The 20,405-nt window shown below is 28.7% G+C and overlaps 2 long non-coding RNA genes across 3 annotated transcripts; one reads left to right on the forward strand and one right to left on the reverse strand.

The window, feature by feature from the left end:
* Positions 1-201: 201 nt before the first annotated feature.
* On the forward strand, positions 202-11,312 carry LOC127071139 (uncharacterized). Its single transcript, XR_007784900.1, has 3 exons — positions 202-483; positions 10,176-10,443; positions 11,176-11,312. It is a non-coding gene; the product is annotated as an uncharacterized LOC127071139 (long non-coding RNA).
* On the reverse strand, positions 7,554-20,162 carry LOC127071136 (uncharacterized). Of its 2 annotated transcripts, XR_007784895.1 has the most exons (4): positions 19,684-20,162; positions 18,654-18,765; positions 17,568-17,690; positions 7,554-11,266 (listed from the first exon to the last, which is right to left on the reverse strand). It is a non-coding gene; the product is annotated as an uncharacterized LOC127071136 (long non-coding RNA). The 2 variants fall into 2 exon arrangements; XR_007784894.1 differs by having other exon boundaries at positions 7,554-17,690; positions 19,684-20,160.
* Positions 20,163-20,405: the final 243 nt, after the last annotated feature.

The following is a 20,405-nucleotide window of genomic DNA, read 5'->3' on the forward strand; positions in this document are numbered from 1 at the left end:
ATTTACTATCAAAGAAGATCTATAGACAATTATTGACAGAAAAAAACAAGGATCAATATTTCTCAAATATTCTTACATATATAATACGATAAACTGTTTATTGCAGTACTTCATCATATCGCAGGAATCATCAAGAAACAAGGGATAAAATCTATACAAGTCAAATACAATTAGTAAAAGTCGAGAAAGAAGATTTAAAAAGATGAATATCTCTTTATACCACAGAGTATAGAAATAGACAGTTCTACCATAAATTTCTATCATAACAGCAAATGCAAATTTGATTTCAAAATTGCCGAATGAAATAGAAGGAGGAGGAGATCTTGGAGAATACGAGAGGTTTGGTACAATACAAAACGCAAAAGGCAGGGAGAAATTAAAGAAAAATCGCATACCACAAAAATATATGGAAAAATGAATATGTACTTATGAATATTTGGCTCCATCGAATTTAATATCATCGGTTGTTTATCAACGATAGCAGTACGTATTAAAAATGTTATTTTTGTTCTACAGCCCACTTATTTTTATAAACAAAACACGTATCCTTCTGGAAATTGTAAGAGATGCTGATAGAGAACTACTATGAAAATGGTCGATAACCACGAAATTAATTCTACGCTACCAACGCTGATATAAATTTATGATGTCTAACCTCCAACGGAGATTGCCATGCAACCCAAGACGCATATGAAAATAATTATTATAATAAACTTTTGATTGACAGGAAACGGCCAACAGCAGGTCGAATTAAAAATTAATGACTTTTTAATTTGTAAACGGAGTCCAAAATGTTCATGATTATAAGAACATACCGAAATTCTTAAATACATGATCTTTATTTGAAAGTTTGGATAATTATGTTTTACCAAAAGTTCCTAGGTGTTCTTAAAAGACATTTATTGTTTCTTGAAATTTGATTTTTCTTCGGTCAGTCAGTATTTTTATCAGTATAATCAAATTCAAGCCGGACTTCTAGATCCTGACCGAAAAAATAATTAGCATCAAGTCTCGAAAAGGATTCAGTAAATAATTGATTTTTAAAAGTGTCTAAAGAATTTTGATCTACCTTGTATATTATGCTTGTGTTAGTATTATTTATATTTCATACTGGTATTATTTTTCTATTCTATTTGTAAATATCAGTCAAAATATCGTTGAAATATGAAATTTTTCATAGTGAAATTGTTTTCATTTCATTTTGTGAATGTAAAATAATCATAAACGAATGTAAAAATCGCTATCCCATCACTACAATCAAATAGACATACTGACCGAATCGAGTCACTATCTCGATAATTTCAAAGTTTATCGACGAGCGCAACTTATTTAATTAGTACGAAACCCTGGAAAAACGTTCGTTACGTTTGTACCCCCATATGGTGAATAAATCGTGCAACGAGACTCCAAGCGTTACTAATTAAAATCTCAAAATGTAAATTAAAGCTAAAATGAGAAGCCTCATTAATTGTTAACGAGATGTATACTAATCACAACACAATTTTAAAAAAGATTATCGATATAGTAATTTATTCGATTTATATTCTATTTGTTAGTATTATATATAGAAAATATTATATAACAAAATCAAGTACAAAATATATGTTAAATATATCATTTTGATTAATACGTACGTTATTTTAAATGGATGTGATTTTTTCTGGTAAGCATAATCGAAAATCGATATATATATATATATATATATATATATATATATATATTATATACTTATTAAAATACAATGGAAATTATCGATCTATATCCTCGCTTCATGCTTAATCAGGATCTATAAATACGCATATATTCTTTGTACATATACGAAAATTAAAAGTTTTCGATGTATCATAACGGATAACTGATCGATGTCCATCTATGAAAACGGCTAAATTAAATGTATTTATTGTTTTGTCTATTAATTTTCCCGAAGCCAATGTATAACCTTATTATTAACGTTCAGATAAAAGGATAAAATATTTTACGCATTTATAAATCTGATACGTTCTACGATCTATCAGCGTATTATGGAGGTGAATTTTACGATACTCGTGAAAGAGTATCGTTTTTCCGAAATGCATGTTATCCATAATTGTAAATTAAAATTTGTTCACAGCTAGAATAACCTTTTTTCATCGCTTATTTTAATATAAATTTAATAAAATTTACTTGCCGAATTGGCTGACGTGTAACGATTACATAATTTGATGTAACTTGTCGATCAGTAACAAGTATTTCGCTCGATTTTAATGATAAACACATGAATCGAAAATAGATGAGAAAGAACCTAAAGATTTTAATTCTTTGCCCAATCTATCATTTACCTTCTTGAGACATCTTTATCGTCTCAATCTTAATTGAACTAGTTTTATATTTCTATGAATCATTCAAGCTGACTGTAAATTACATTCAAGCAGATTTTCCAAATATATCATAGTTATGTCGATTGGATGTATGTGCATCTCATAATGAGCAGGCAACACTGTAATTAAACGAATTAAGATTTATACACGCAAGTGCAAAAATCTCATTAAAATTCTTCGAAAGTCTTTGATTAAAGCCTCGAGCTACCAACCTAGGTTTACTTCTGTCGATACTTTCGTTTGATTTATATTTATTAATTAACATCGTAGTGGTACTTGTGATATTTCTTCCTTCTGGTTACACGACTAAATCCCAAACGTCCTTATCCAGCATAAATCGAAATTCTGTTACCATTGTCATAAGCCAATCATGATAAGGCAGTTCCCATTGAAACTGCAACATTTCATCCAGTTGAACCTATCTCTTAATTACCATGAGCTTTGAGATATACGTTTTGGGATGTCCTTCTTTTTCTTGCCTTTAAGATTCCAAAGTGTCTATGGCGTCTTTTCAGTTTTGCATCAACTTCATAATCATTTCATTGAGGTAGATCTGGATCGGACTAAATTTTATCCAAAAATTCTACCTCTACATCATTATTCTACTTCATCATCCTTAAAATTAATCTTTGGTTGCACTTTTTCTTTATTATGGCACAATCATCGGTAAACTTTGTATACCAATTAATAACGATTCTTTTAGAGTTTATATCTAATAAACGATAACCTATAGAGTGTTCATAGAAACCTACGAATTGTTACTCTTGCCTTATCGTCTAATTTAAATTTTGGGAAAAAATGAGTATAAACTCTGAATTCAAATACATATATATCTTATTTTAGGTTTATCTTAATTTAGGTTCTATTCTACCTTCCATAGAAACCTTTCCATAGAAAGGATTTCTGTTGCTTTATTGTCATCCGATCAAACCGAATAATCGATTTTGCGAATAATCGGTTGTGGATAACTACTTCATCCCAATAATTGCATTCAAGTTTCATGTCAATCAATAGACACCTTATTATATCTAGCGATTTGTTTTTTTTTTTTTATGCAACTCCTTTTATTCAAGAGTATAACTAACATTATACTCTATTAATAGTATATTGACTTTTATATCCTTTTTACGAAATAGTACTTTATTAGTATATTTGGTCGATCAGATCTAACCTGAAATCTTCCCGCACTTCATCAAATTACGATTTTACATTTTATATGAATTCTTTAATTTTCCTTGTAATTTCCAATAAATATATGACAATGTATCGACTATAATCATCTCGATAATGTTAATAGATAATGTTTTTCGACTGGTATTATAGTTTTACAGATTTACAAACGCTCGTACAAATTAATTCTAATAATGATCTATACTTATTGTTTGATTCTTAAGGGAATGGTTTCGTACTATTCTTCGGTTACTTTGTTCCAAATAACTGCTTATGTGATAAATTTAATACGTTATCATCCTCTGATATATCACATCTGGAATTCTTGCGCCTTAATACTTCATCAATCAATTTTCCTCTCACAAGATTTAAGATTAGCTCATCTTCAGTCATAGTTTCCAAAGCCATAATAAAAATGTTGAAAAATTCAGGAAGATTATTTAATAGTACAGCTATAATAAATTTTTCCCTTAAAACTTCCCCTAGAATTGAAATCTGATACACAACTTGTACTACCTTTCATGAATGTATTGTTCCATTCACAATTTTTTGCTAATTTTTGTTGGTTCTCTTAAGTATATATACTTGATTACTTAGAAACGCTATCAGGATTCTAAGTAATCAAGTATATATTCTCAATAGGATATTTTCTTAATATTTCCCATACTTTCTTAGCGATAGTAGTATCCTTAATCCTTTACGATGACGACAGTTTCAATTCAAACTCAATCCAAGCGCAATCCAATCGTATACAATAATTCAACGCGAGCCGTGGAGGAATAAGAGTTTCGCACCAAGAATTCTTTTTGTACATATTTTATATTCTATACAATAATTTTGTTTATAGATAGATGCTATACAGATATACACATACACATAATTTTGTTTATTAATAACAATTTACAGAATGATACATTTCAAAACAATATGGAAAGTGTAATGCAACAAGACATTGCTTGCATTACCAGGCAGTTTCATTTCGTTCTCTATTTTTAGCATATACTTTACATCTTCTTCTAGGGTTTCTTATTTTCAGTAGGTATATATATATAATACATAAGGAATATTCTTTGAAAAATGCACCCATTGCATTGCGTATTATTAGCAGGCATCCTTTTCTGCGTTCGATAATCAGGAATATAAATAGCTTTTACGATTTTTTCTGCCACATCCAGTCGAAATTTTGAAACAAAATATTTTTTAGTCTTTTCTATATTTATTATTTTACGAAATAAAACATATTAAATAAAAAAATACTTTTTATAACCTTTAGCATATTTTCTCATCATTAAAAAAGAAGATGAGTAACTATTTTGTAAATCGACTTCTCCTATGCCATCATTATTATCTAAAACGACTTCAGGTTTTGTAACCGTTTTATTTGGATTGTTGTTATTTTTTCATTTTTTCTTTCCCATTTTAATCATTTCAATATTGTTGTGCTTTATGGAAAGTAAATATATACCTTTCTTATCTTTTCACTTTGCAGCTAAAATGCCATTGCATGTTCTAAAAAGAACTTGAAATCTTCTCAATATTAGCGTTGCAAATTCTTTTAGCATATTCCTCATGTTCAATCTAACTGTTCCTATAGTATTAATTTTTACAGGGTGTAATTTTCGATACAGACAACTGTATACTCATAATCCACTATTAGTACGCACAAAATTATCAGACATTTTTTAATGCATTACTATGATTTAGATTTTGTGATCTAGATTTGCACAACTTATATTTTATACCAAAGCGCTCTCTTTTTAATTTACGATAGACAATCTTTATACTTCATTAGAAATTCATTTAATGATACGTTTTCCTCAGGAGTATAAATATATTTAAACTTTTTATTGAAATAGACTATTATGTTTTTTAATTTTTATGAACAATCACTTTTATGTACCATTTCATTATTAGTGAAATGTAAAAAGCGAGTCAATTACACAAATCTACAAAATGTCATTATTTTTCGAACCATTAGAGTTTCAGTTAGATTTCTCCTTGATGAATAAAATTCAATGGTTGACTTTTTCACTTGTATCATTAAAATGGATAAATCAAAATGTTGTTTTATTTCATTTCCTTCCAATTGTCTTCAAATTTGTTTAATTTGCGAATTTTATCACATATCGTCTAATTTGTGTAACGACAAGCTTCTGTTATGAAAATTTCCCAAAAATCTTCCATCATTATTTTACTTTTTATTTATAAAGGTGTAATATCCTGTTATAAGGATTCATCTATCTCAGAAATTCTGGAATATTGCCAAATTTTGTCCTTTCATACCCATTCTTTAGATATAGATTTGTCTTCTATATGCGTAGTTGTAACTATTCCTATATGCTATATCTGAAGTAACATTGTTTTCACAATCTTCACTATAAATTTCTTCCTCCTAATGAGAATCTAGACTTTTTGCAAAATATTAAATTTTATTTTTGTAAAATAAAAATATCACTACTGCATCTGGTACCACTTTCTTCGCTATAGCTTGTGATTCATCGCTTTCTTTCGTTAATATGATATCATTAAGTTCACCGTCGCTTTCCATTTTAAAATAAGAGTAGAAATTACTAAGAAGTAATAAATTTATTATGTTTTGCCTGGGTTATATTTAAATAAGCCTAAAATTAAAAAAATATTGCAATAAGTACACGTATCTTTATGAGAGCTTGTAATGTGTTGCTCACTTACTACACGAGGTATTATTGTTGAAACAATTTCAAATATGATTGAAAAACAATTTCAGTGGAGATGCCACATACGTTATTTCTATTATTAAAATAACTGACTATGAACGTGTGTAACACATTATCTCCAATTTTGAAACAAAAAGCTCTTCACGTGCGTGGCACATTATCTTTAACTCTGAGACAAAAAAACTTTCGACGTGCATAATACGTTTTCCCAGCGTAAAAGTTTAATCGATCGTTTTCCACAAGAAGTTCGAGCTCGCCCATCCACCTTAATCTATTTATCGTCTACATCTTTTACTTCGTTTTTACTTATCGTCGTGCCACAAATTTTCTTTTATTAGTAGTTATTTTACTTTGTATTTCCATATTTGAAAATTCGTTGTTCAATTTCGTGTAAAACGTATATCAGTTATTCTTCTGTACTATGATCTGGGCTTATAACCCTTAGAAAAATTTACTTAAATATCGATACGTAAAGTCAAAAAAATAATGGCACTTTATAATTTATAAAATTAAAGAATAAGAAAATAATTGCAAATTAAACTATTAAGACACGCTCGATTAAATCGATAAGAATCCGATATACTCTTGAGAAGGAAATCGCGCGACACAGTAATTTTGAAAAGTAATCTATGATCTATATTAATCTATGTCAATCTATATAATCATAAGTCTATGTATCTCGATCGTAAAAAATGGACACCTTTCTGAGATACTTTTTCCTCAATCGTTTTCTGTAATATTATACGATTCCTTATCTTTTAAAATACTTACAAAATAATTGTAAGTAAAAGTACTTCTATTCATAAATAAAAATATTTTTTTGTAAACCTGAATTGGTATATTATAAAATTAATGTCTTTTTACGATAAGATATTATCGAGGGAATACGTCGAAGTCGATGTCGTTTGAATGGCCCGCGGAAAATGGCTCTTAAAGAAAATTCATTCGTTCTACAAACAATATGTTAGAATCACTGCTGCGTCATTACAGTCGAACGAGCATACTGAATCGGGTGACTATCTCAAGTCATCCGATAGTATACATGATAATGACAAATTTACCGACGAATGCAATTGTTCGTTGATATGAAACCCTGGAAGACAGTACGGTAAATAAATTGACCAATATCGACACATGACCACCCATCGATAGACACGTGCGATATAAACGACATATGATGAGAAGTACCAATACGTTTCTTTTGTTTTCGTCCGTTACCATTTCTTCTTGTTTTCTATGTTATGATCGTATCACTAATTCCTAATGCATTTGTTTTATTCCATTGTTTACTCACGATCACTCGGATTGTCATGCTTAATAAACTTATTAGTTTCTTTTTTTTTTTTTTTTTTTTTTTGGAATGATTTGTAAAAAAAATATGCAACCGAGAAAAGAGAATCTTACAAGAAGCAAGAAAAACAGGGAAAATACACCGATATTGAACAATTACTGGAAGAAGAAAAGAAAAAAATTTTTCAATATTTAAATCAAAAAAAAGAAAAAAAATAGGATAGCACATCGAACAAAACTGGAAATTTACAAAATCCATATTTGGAGTCTGTACATACAGATAAGCACGAATATTTCTAAATCTTCTCCATCTGCTCTGCAAATAGAACATATATCAAATATGAATACTGATAAATATTTGTTTCGATTATCATGACGTCGAATAGTACAATTTCGTACTTTATAAATAGCATTTTGTCAATAGGGGTGGATGTCTTTTCCCTTGTATATTTGCGGATATCTATTCAATTTCAGAATCCCGCAATAGTTTTATTAGCATCGTGAAATTAAAATGTAATATATCCGCTTTGATTAATAAAGTTGAGATTAATGATACATCAGAAAAAAATTCGAATGCTAATACCCCTATGGATGGTATCCGGAATAATATCTACAGATGGCGAATATTCGTAATTAAAAGAACTTTATGCCGCGATAGATATATCATGCTGCACAAGTAATAAATGAGTAAAATACCATATTATTGTACTTAAAGCCTTCCGTAATATAGCGTAAAGACTAATGTCGAAAGCTACAAAGGAGGAGGCGAGGATTTTCAAAACAATAGGCTTGTACTTATGTGAAAATTACTCTTCAAGTTTGCCTATTTTTATACACGATGTTATACATGATATAGAAATAATATTTTTAAAAAATTAGACACGATTGTCTCGTGTAAAAACCTTTATCTTTCGAATAAATCCTTGATCATCAAATTCGGACGAAACATGCAAATATGTTTGTATCGTTACGTTATACTATATCGAGAAAGTCATGCATGTAAGTTGTGTCTAATTTGTGTCTATTACGTTACTTTGAAGAAACAATTAAATTATAAATTTTTTAACAATTATACTTATAATGAATACATTATTTAAACATATATCATTGTTTATAATCCATCAGTGATAATTGTTATTCAGAATAACATAATGTTTATTATAGCACGTTTACTTGTTAGTGATTTGTATAACTAAAAACTAATGTATATATTTCTCTAATCCTTCCGCACGATATTTCTTTTAGATTATTTTAAACACAATTGTCTTTTAATATTATTTGCCATTTTTGACTTGATATTCATGCTCGTTGTTATTTCGAAATATGTTATTAGATTATTTACATAAACATGCGGACATTTATCATTAGCCGAAAAAAACCCACAAAACGATGTTTGTAAGAAAAACTATGTCCTCATATTTGACCAACATATAATCATGATCATGTCTTCGTTCGGTGGCGCATTTCTCTTTTCGAATCTTTCAAAAAAATCCAGAATTTATACAGTTTCTTGAACCAAATTCAGTTGTTTTAAAATTCACTACGTCGATTTTCTCTGGAATCTTACACACATTAGCATTTCCTTCAAGGATTTGTCTTTCTCTCTATTTGTCATAAACCTTCTCTTTCACACAACTCACATGCTACATATGTATAGCTATACTACATATCCTACGTATCTATATACGTAGAATTTTGATTATAATTAATACAATAGGAGAAATGATTTTCATTTGCCACATTACCATGCATATGTATATTGTGCGTCCATCGATACAAGCATCATCAATAGCCTATGATACAATAGCTTATAACAATAGCCTAAGATACGTTATCACGAATTTACTGTTATCTTTCTGTTTTATCGATACTTCGTATTGCGTCGCGAGGAAAACCATTCATGATTTAACTTATCATGAATCAACTATTCACAATTCGCGCGTTAGTCACTGTCGATCATTTAAAATTTAAATCTACATTTAGTTTTATATGTCTATCGCAATAAGATTATTAATTTCCATGATGTATTTATCTCTTTCTTTGTTGTTTTCTAAAAATATTTAAAACTAAAACATTTAAAAGGAACATTTGGGACGAAACGAAATAACAAGATAAACGAAGGGTCAAGAATTTCAGTACTTTTTTGTGACGGAACAATTTATAAATATATTTAAATAATATTATTACCATTTTATTATTATAATGAATGGCTTTAGGCAAATGCAAAAATATAATGCACTCAACATCATCGAGTCTATCTAGAAATTGCATGTTTCATTTATCTTATAAAATACGTATTAACTCTGTAGCAACTGTTCATACATTATTTCTGATGTCTCGTAATCAACTTAGTTCTTCAATTTACCTACTCTGGAGGGTACAACGTACCTACATAATTCATTCGATAAATTGAAAAAGGAGACAGGTATTTTAACGCGCTTTTAGTTCATTTTTTTCCACATCCATCGCTGAAGTTACAGATCTTAAGCTTTATTGCATGCGTAATCTTAAAAGAAGATAGTATTATTCATGCAGGTGTTAATTACATTACAAGCTTATTTGGCAAATTCTTTTAGTAGTTACTGCAGATCATAACAGGAAATTTAATCTTCTTGGTGTAGCAGTTTGCAGTAACGAAAAAATTTATGATTTTATTTTTCAGAGTTTGAAGCAAGCAGTTCAAATAATTTACAACTTTGAGACTAAACGTTTTGATTGCTTATACATCGGGAATAGATATAAAAATGTATTCGCTAGAGAAGCCATTGTTCTAACGTATTGAGCACATATAAAAAGATGTACGAGAAATACAAGCTTTACCTAAATTTTTACGTTATGAGCTTTACGTAAAAAAGTGGGCACATGAATTCATTTTCTTAAAATACTTCCAAGATGAATGGTTCGATAAAAATCAAAATGGATAAGAATTGGTAATTTGATCTAATTACTCCATATATCGACAATAATCTTAAATCTACAAATCATGTAATCAAAAATGACATGAATACTTTTTGGAAAAAATTATCACGTTCTCGACTTTATTATATCCTAATGAAAATGATAGAAGACTTTTCTAAAAACTATAAAAATAATATTCAAGAACTTTCGGACGTATTTCTCATCTACTTAAAAATATGTACAAATGTTTTCAGTAGGCTCGAGTACATAAAAAAATGAAGATATGAACAATGCTTTAGAAAGAATATACCTTATTCCTATAGCAAAATAAATAAAAACAACTTAAGAGTGAAAACTGAAATTCAAAAAATTCTGAAATTTTGCTACAAGTAAAGTATGTAATCCATGATGTAATCTTATTTTTTCATATTATAATTCAATTCTAAAGGGTGAAATCATCTTTTGAAAAAAAAAATCAAAATTTTCTTCTCCGTAAAATGTCTTGAAAACGGTAAAGAACAGTAAAACGTATTTACAAATGAACCACATATTTCATCTCATAACGATAATGAAAAATAGCTAACCTATGAAGCAATTAAAATAAATGAAGTCACATTTATAAACAAAAATTTGAAGATTAATAAATCTTCCGAATACAATCTTATAACAATGAAAATGCTAAAAGAAGCATCGGCTATATAACCATTTTAGGCAATCAGATATATAACCATTTTAACTAACTCAGGATTGGTTATTTTTTGCAGATTTGGAAATGTGTTGAAATAATCCTGCTACAAAAGCCAGGTAAAAACCCCAGATCACCATCATCATATAGGCCAATAACTCTTCTGCTATCTGCAAATTAATGAAAAAAACAATAAATAAAAGGCCAAAAAAAGAAATCATTGCTAAACAACTGATCCTGGATCATCAATCCGAATTTAGAAAAAACAACATGATCGAGCAAATATATGGTAAACAAAATAATTAGATCCACTGAGGAAGACAGTTGCTACTACACTGCATTATTTTTTGACATGAAAAAAGCTTTCGATAAAATCTGGCACAAAAGGCTATTAAAGAAACTACGAGTATCCTTCTCAAAAAACCTATATCCACTTATATACTTCTTACTTTTCAAACAGATATTTTTACGTCAAAATCGGAAACGTAAACTTTTCGTTAAAAAAAAAAAAAAAAATACATGTCGGACTACCTCAAGGAAGCATCTTAAGCCTTATTCTACTCTCTTTCTTCATAATTGATTTTTCATCCACACCTGCCACAGAAATATACATCTTTATCGATGATACGTATCGTTTTCGTACATAAGAAATAGAAACTGCAACAAAAATTCTATAAAACCATCTATACAAAATGGAAAACTAGACACAATCCAATAAAATTAAAATAAAATAAACAAATGCTCGCATATAATAATTATACTTAAAATTCTATTTGAAAAATTAAATTCCAAAACATAACAGACCCATAAATTAACTTTGTTAAATATTTTAGCCTCCACCTATATAGTAAAATAAACTGGAAAAAATATATCCAGGAAAAAATCAAATAAATAAAAAATACAAGAAGATGCGTGTACTAAATAAAAAATTCAAAAGGATACAGTACTTCAAAAAATTTCAAACTGAGTACAACCAATAAGGTGTTAATAAGCAATATCATTTTAAAGCCCATCGGAAACGAAGATGGCTTGCAAATCTGGGACATGGCAAATCCAACATAAAGAAATGGAAAACCTACTATTATTCTATTATTCTACGTACTGTTCTGAATGCACCTCGGTTCGTTAGAGACGATGATATTTGGGAAATCCTAAAAATATCATCAGTTGAAGAAGATATTATAAATTCCTCAAAGACACATCAAATCAGTATAAATCTATTCGAGAAAAGACTTCATAAACCAACTCGAAATCAACTTCTAATCACCATACATGCAAATAAAAGCTGCAATACTATTATACTATACAGTTTAATAATTATCTACAAATGGTATACAAACAATTATTAATTGTATATAGCAATTAAAAACACGAAAAGAAAATTGAAATATTTTGCTATGATCCGTTTACTACTAAAATAACAGAAATTTATTAATTGTGACAGATCTATTATCCATGACATAAATTTGAAATCGTGGGTTTTGGAGGAAAAAGACAGTGTATTTATCTGAATTCAAAGCAAGTAAATGGTGGATTCCGAAATTTAAGAATGTATATAGAATCATATCTTGCAATATAAGAACATTCAAAACGCGATCTATATTTTAAAATATGAATAGTTCGCAAAATTTTACAAAATCTTTTGTTTCATACGTAAGGTCTAACATTCCAACTATATGAATATATTAAAAAGAAGCGTCGTTATTATAAGTTAACCCTACCTGTCGAAGATAAAAAATAAAAAGATGGCTGATGTACTTGCCTAAAAGTTTTACAGAACTACATCTGTAATATAATGTCCACACACCAATATAAATACAAGTAGATATTCGTTTTATTAAGAATATGTTTTCAATAGCAAAACAAAATTTGCTAATGACTGACCTAGAAATACTGTCAATAAACTACTTCGCAAAATTAAATATCCGTGCCAAAAATGCACTACTGTATTTACCTTACTTAAGTATGCTTATAAATGTCTATAATATAATATAACACACACATATATATATATATATATATATATATATATATATATATATATATTCTATACGTAAATATGCTTACAAATATTTCAGATAAAATAAACTATTGTTCGCATTCTGCTAAAGGTCCTATCAATAATTTATTCATATTATTAGAAACAACAGACTGTCAATTATTATTCAAGTATTCTAATGAATGAGTGTTAAAGTAGTTAAAGCAATATGCCTAAACGGTTTTGGGTTTAGCAATATTTTTTTTCTAACAATTCTTATGTGTACCAAACATATAAGAAAAAACTCAAATATGATAAGTGTACAACTAATCTTATCAAACATACGAAAGTGCATAAAATTTCAATGGGTGACAAAGATTCCAGTATGACTCGTACCCTTATGATACTATTTTAATTTTATATAATTTTAGTTATTAATACACAATTGAATTATGTATAAAAATATTTCCTAAATCATTACAATAATAGTATTTCTTTTAAAGCATAATATGAGGAAAAAGAAAATTGATTCTTTGATGAACAATTTAATTACCGTTGATCTTCAATCACTATCTGTAATGGAAAACTCAGCATTCATTCCATTGATCAAATTTTTTAATCTAAGATATTATCTAAGTATAAAACAACTAAAAAACTAACTAAATAATAGATATAAAGATGTAGTTAATGAAAATGCAACGAATATAAAAGCTGCAATTAAATTATTCGATTCATCAAGAATTAATGTCCTATGTTCTGCATACACGTTAATTTAATAGTAAGTAAATATACGTGATATCTGCCGCATTGACAAATATCAATGACTATTGTAAACGCGATACTGTCACGTCAGATAAATTGTAAGAAATCCAAAATTAAGTTAGTATATCCGATTATAAATTAATAATAGATTATTAATAATAAAAATGCGATAGAATTTCATATATTAGATGTTTCAAAGATTAATAGAACTGAAATTGTCGTAATTGACACGTAAAATAAACTTTAGTATCAATAAAATACATCTTCGAATTATTAACAGATTCAGATTGAATGCGCTTAGTATTATTACTCCCTTATTAAGAATTTTTTTTTAATTACTAAAGAAATTAGTAACGAAAAAGTGTAAAATTATCCAAAATAGTAGCAATTAAAAAACAAATAATTGCTCTTTTATATGTTTCTAGTAATGATTTTAGTTTTGGAACATATTTTATAACACAATCTGATACATTACGCACATTATTATTTAAATGATATTGAAAACAATTGTTTTTATATGTTAAGTGCATTATTAGATCCACGATTTAAATTATTTTTTTCTAAAATCGAATATGTTTCTCGGAAATGGGACGCATTAATTGATACAGCTACAAATTATATTCACAATGACTATCTACTCATAATATCTGATATTAGACAAACATTCATAAATCAGAAGGAAAACGAATTCTTCTGGTTATCTTTTTAAAGTGAACTAGTTATGTTATACACTAGTTATAGGACTAGTTATGAATTATACTAATTATGAATTATAATATACCTAGTTCATCGACTACTGTATTAGAAATGGAAAATTATTTAACATGACAATAAATCGCCAAGCGAATCCGCTATTATTTTAGTAAATAAATTCAAATAAATATCCGATTTTAACAAGAATTGTACGTCAATAACGTTGCATAATAGCAACCTCTGTATCAGAAGAAAGAGAATTCTCAAAGGTAGGGAATATTATAGAAAAAAAAAGGAATAAAATACCATGATAACCATTATACGGATTATTTAAATTCTATTATAGAAACACTATTTCCAAGGTACGAGTACTGTTTATGAAAGCTCCGATTACTTATAACATACTTGAATTATTTATAAATACGTTTTCAAGACTTGAATACAAAACTAACATCTATAAAATGATTATATTGCAAATATTCCCGTGAAAATTTTGTGATTAATAATCCAACCCGTGATTAATAATCAAAACCAATGAAATGAAACTTTATTATTGAAATTGATTCGAATACGCAAATACATTTTCAACTAGATTACATTACTACTTATTGCTAACTTCACATTTTCATGATGAGAAAATATTAAATGACAGTATATATAGAACATGTATAATAGATTTCATAATTGCAATATTCTAGAGAAACGAAAGTGTGAAGTGTTGATATACTTAATACAGGTATGAGATACATCAAATTCTTAAATTTTATAGAAAAGAATTTCATATCCAAAGTTTTAAAAACTATTTCATACTGATATATCTCGTAATGCAGAATATATTGTAGAACATAGTGAATAACCGTAAACTTTCTTTTACAAATCCCCAGAGACGAGAATTTTCACTAAGCGACGATCTGCGTTTTATCCGTACCTACAATTTAAAATTAAATAAACATAGAGAAAAGTAAGCTGTTTGTCTATCCATTCCTATATTTAAAAGATAGCAAAATATTCATTCCAACATAACGCTTCATTTTTACACAAACCTTATGTGTTATATGTAAAAATTAGAGAGAATGTATGAAAACACTACTGATATCGAAGGTGAAACGTATCCAATTTGTAACTAATTAAGAGTACGTTACCGAAATTGACTGTCAAGAGTAATGACTATAGTGCAAAGTACAACTTTCAGTATAAATAAGTACAGAAAGTACTACAACATAGTCAATTAGTAAATATAGTACAGGTAAAAGCATGCTAGTAACATAAGAATATTTTTCATTTTTCCACTATAATTTTGTTTAATCTAATGTTCAAATATATTTTTGCACGAGGAAATAAATTCAATGTAAACATTCGCACTCAGTTTCAGGCAGCAATTCAAGTAGTGCGCAAGGAGCAGCAACGCTTGTTTATATCAGATATAATAAAAACTCGAGGAATTACTGGACCATGAACGAATTCCTATGTCCTTTCTATATTCTTTTAAGAATTGTAGGGTGATACCTCGAAATGGCTATAAAATTATTTGATTATTTGAAAGAATTCTGGATCGTGATCATATTTTCGACAAAGTTACCGATGTCAGTTCAGATTCGAGGATCGTTGGAGAACCATTATTGCTTGAAAAGTTTCAAAGCTTTACGAAAATGGATTCTACAAATGAAATTGGTTCAAGTAAGAATGAGATTGATTTTTTTTTTCATTACGTAAGTAATAAAACACTTCATGATGAAAGTAGTAATCAAGTTATCGATGAAGTACGCTCTCGTCGGATTGGATATAGCGAGTTTGGCCAAAGAAGAATTCTGGTCATTTCTTGAAGTAATAATAAATAGGGGAATCATGCCATTGTCAAATTTACAAGAATATTGGTCAAGGAATAACGTAAGCAACATTTCTTTTTATTCAAAAACATTCACGAGAGACAAATTCAGCAAAATTTTTTGGATACTTGGTTTTAAAGTAGCTGTAAAAAGCTTACCTAATATCCGCAAAGTCGTCTTAACATTTTAATTCTCCTAAACGAAAAAGTCGTCGAGTATAGATTAATAGGTACCGATATACATATATACGCAATAACACGAGTATTTTTTTTTTATTCATTACTACGTGATTAATCTGATATTCTAAATAATGAAATATTTTCGAGAAGTATGTATATATGTAATTAAAATTTTAACGTAACGATGTAGAATCGACTACCTAATTCACGGATTCATCAGGGCAAAACTACATCGTGCAAATCACTATTGCAATCGGTAGTAAAAGAAAACTAAAAACTGAAATTAAACTATTTTTCATTCATAAAATACCTGCGTAAACGAGCAAAAAGTACGAGAAAACTAACAGGAATAAATAGGACACAATAGTCTATCTAATATTTAGTGCATGTGCGATGACTTTCCAAACTTTTTTATTCAGCAATGACTTTATCTTTTACTATTACTCTATTTTATTCTTCCGAAAACAACGATTTTGTTGAGACTCATCCTTTATTAACACACTTCATTAAAAAGCCTCGGTAACCCCTTTCACCAAAAATAACTGTTCTTGTAAAAGAATAAAACCAATTCCCACGATCGAATCGTCGCGTTTGTCTTCTTACTCATTTTTTGGTATAACGATATCAATATATCGAGCTAGATTGTAATTAAATAGACTAAATACGAAATAACGGGTGCAACATAAACCACCTAATATACTTTTTTTGACGATATCAGGTAAAGGAATGCTCGATGTCACTACGCATACTGCAAGCAAACACGAACAAAAACAGTATTAATTAACTGCACTATTAATTAAACGATTTGTACTGACCCTATCCCGAGCTAATAGATACGCATAATAAAAGAATAATGAAAATACACAATTAAAAACGTACTATTCATAAATTAATCCAAAAAGAAGAATTACTAACGGTGATGTACGTCAGTAATTTATCGAAAAAATTACAAACTTTCGAGAATCTTTCGTTCTCGGTATGATGAATATTAGAAAGACTTCAATTATTAATAATTCCTGTAGTCACTACTTACGAAGTTTCATAGTGGCTCCAAAACACGCGTCCATGTCGTAGGCCGAAAATGTAAGAGATTAAAGTTGCGATGATCGAAGATTAACTCAATGTCATTTGTCATTGATGTCAAGCCAATGATGATCTGAAAAAGAATGTAAAGAAATATTTATAAAACTTATTGTGATAAAAACGATTGCAAAATTATACTAATCATCAAATTTGCACATTTATTTATTAATATACTTTTATAGAAGTATAATAAGTTCTTCATCATCTTCCGTAATGCAACAGTGACTCTAATACATAATAATCATTTATTAATTGAAAAACGGACAATGAATTTAATTCTCAAATATCTACTATTTCTTTTATATACAAGTATAATATATGTGATTATAAAAAGAAATATATTAATAAAATTTTGTAAGAACAATCTCTGATTCTGTGACTATTATGCGCGCAATCCATTCAAGAACGCGTGTTTCTAAAAATTAATTGAAATCGCGAAACGCACACGAACTTGAATTAACGGAAAAACACTTCCGAATCCTTTTTTTTTCATCAAAACAAATATATATTCCTCTATATATGCACGAATGATTGCAATAATGATCTAAAATAAAACAGAAACAATATTATCAGTACCATCGTTATAATAAAGGAAAAATCTTTAAAAGCATATAATTAGAAAATGAAAAGTATTATCCACAAAATATTAATAACGTTTACAGTATATATGTTACGTAAAAAACACACATATTTATAAGTCTATGTAACTATAAAAAAAACATATATACAAGTAAATATAATTTTTATCTTAAAACATTTTTTTATAAAAAAAAAAAATATAGAAACAAACATTGTGACTGCTTTGCGCGCAATCTATTTAACATATAGTTCTAAAAATTAATTGAAATTGCTTAATAGAAATAGATTTAAAAGAAGACTGTCTGCTGATTCTTCTTTTATTTTATTGAAACAAAGGTAATATTCATTCGATGATAATCTAAAGTAGAACTTAAAATAAAATAGATTTAAATTTGGAGATTTAAGATCAGATTTTAAAAGTAGAGTTAAATTTTGGAAAAAAATAATAATTACTTACCTATGTTACAGTACAACTGAGTATTGTACGTAGTAAAAGTCATATTAGTATAGGACAGTGGTCACCTTCCCCGATTCTGACTATTCTGCTTATAAGTACGAAAACAAATTTCCTGGAACATGTCAACCAAAATAGATCAGTAGAAAGTTGGTCTGTACTTAATATACGTACTTACTTTCTTATATCAGAATATACTCGACAGTTTTTAACAAATTAACGTAATTTATTTTAATGAAATACAAAAAAGCGTAAAGAGAAGACCTTCACAGCACTATAATTGACGAGCTTCGTCGATTCGTAGAATTCTATAACTCGTAAATTAAAAGAACTTCATTAACATAAAACAAGATTTCTCACCAAATCACTTTAAACACTAATATAATAAGGTTACTTAACAACTCATTCGACAACTATCTTTTAGAGAATGTCCTCTCTTTTCTCTTTCCCATCTTATTATTCTCTTCCGACCAATTGATACACATTTACCCATATATCACGCATCCGCAACTTATTTCCGTACGCCTTTGTACAATGCCCTTGGCAATAGTAATCTCGGATGAAAAACAAAACCGCTCACGCTCGGTGCGAAACAAAGAGCACCTTAATTTTAAAAATTCCACGTACATATGTATCGTGGTTATTTACGTGTGTATGACATACATCATGAATATAAGCATGTGGGTATGTGTTTATATAATGAATGTACAGTAGCGTCATATGACACACATATGTGTCCGTATACATATCATTATACGAAAGTAGAGTTTAACATATCGTGACGATTAATAAACGATAAACTACGTATTACACTAACACTATTAAAATCATCAACATCGCGAAAAACAGGATCAAATGTTTAAGAAAAGTTATGACGCAATAATTTCACAATCTCGGGCACGTCTAGGCAATATTATTTTCGTGAAAATCTTTTGAACTCAATTTACGTACTCTATACCATACAAATTACATATCTGTGTATTGGATTAGTAGATTAGACAAATTTGTAACTTAAAAAAATTATATTAATTACCAGTAATTATGAGAACAACTGCTTTTTGGCATACTCGAATTCAAAATGACCTTGACAAGAGCAGCAACGAGGCGACCAGAACTCACGTACAGAGTGCCATTTTTCAACAGCGTCACTAAATCCTTGAAGAATTCTTGCAACAAATACATATCTGATTCGGATCTTTGGGATCTCCGAATATATTGAACATAATGAACATTTCTTACCAATAGACCTAAACTGGCAAACGGGTGACTCGTAACTGAACACTTCGTACCTTTCCTTCTTCCACTACCATCTGCCATAAAGACTTCCCCACCATACTATTTTACCCCTACCAACAATTCAAATTTCGCACAGCCTGACTGGTGAACTGATAGATTACCATTCTAAATATATACGACTCTTTTTGTACGAATAAACAAGGTACTTCGTACCGTATATTAAAGGAGAACTAAGGTGATGATAATGGCTGAACTTATGGACTCCCGTACAACAATAGCGGTGAAAATGTCTGACACCCCTGTAATAGAAAATATGATACGAGCGTAGAACAAATAAATTTATCCATGCATTACATTTCAATCTTTCTTGTAAATATTCTGAAGAAAAAATGTTTATCTCTGTTTACTCATTAGTATATCTCTAAATGTTTAATAATATAGAATTTACAACTGAAATAAGATATTACGTCTCGATAAAAATCGGAAATCATTGGAGATTTTCGATCAGTTATTAGAGAA

Source organism: Vespula vulgaris, chromosome 20 (assembly GCF_905475345.1).
Source record: "Vespula vulgaris chromosome 20, iyVesVulg1.1, whole genome shotgun sequence".
NCBI classification, from domain to species: domain Eukaryota; kingdom Metazoa; phylum Arthropoda; class Insecta; order Hymenoptera; family Vespidae; genus Vespula; species Vespula vulgaris.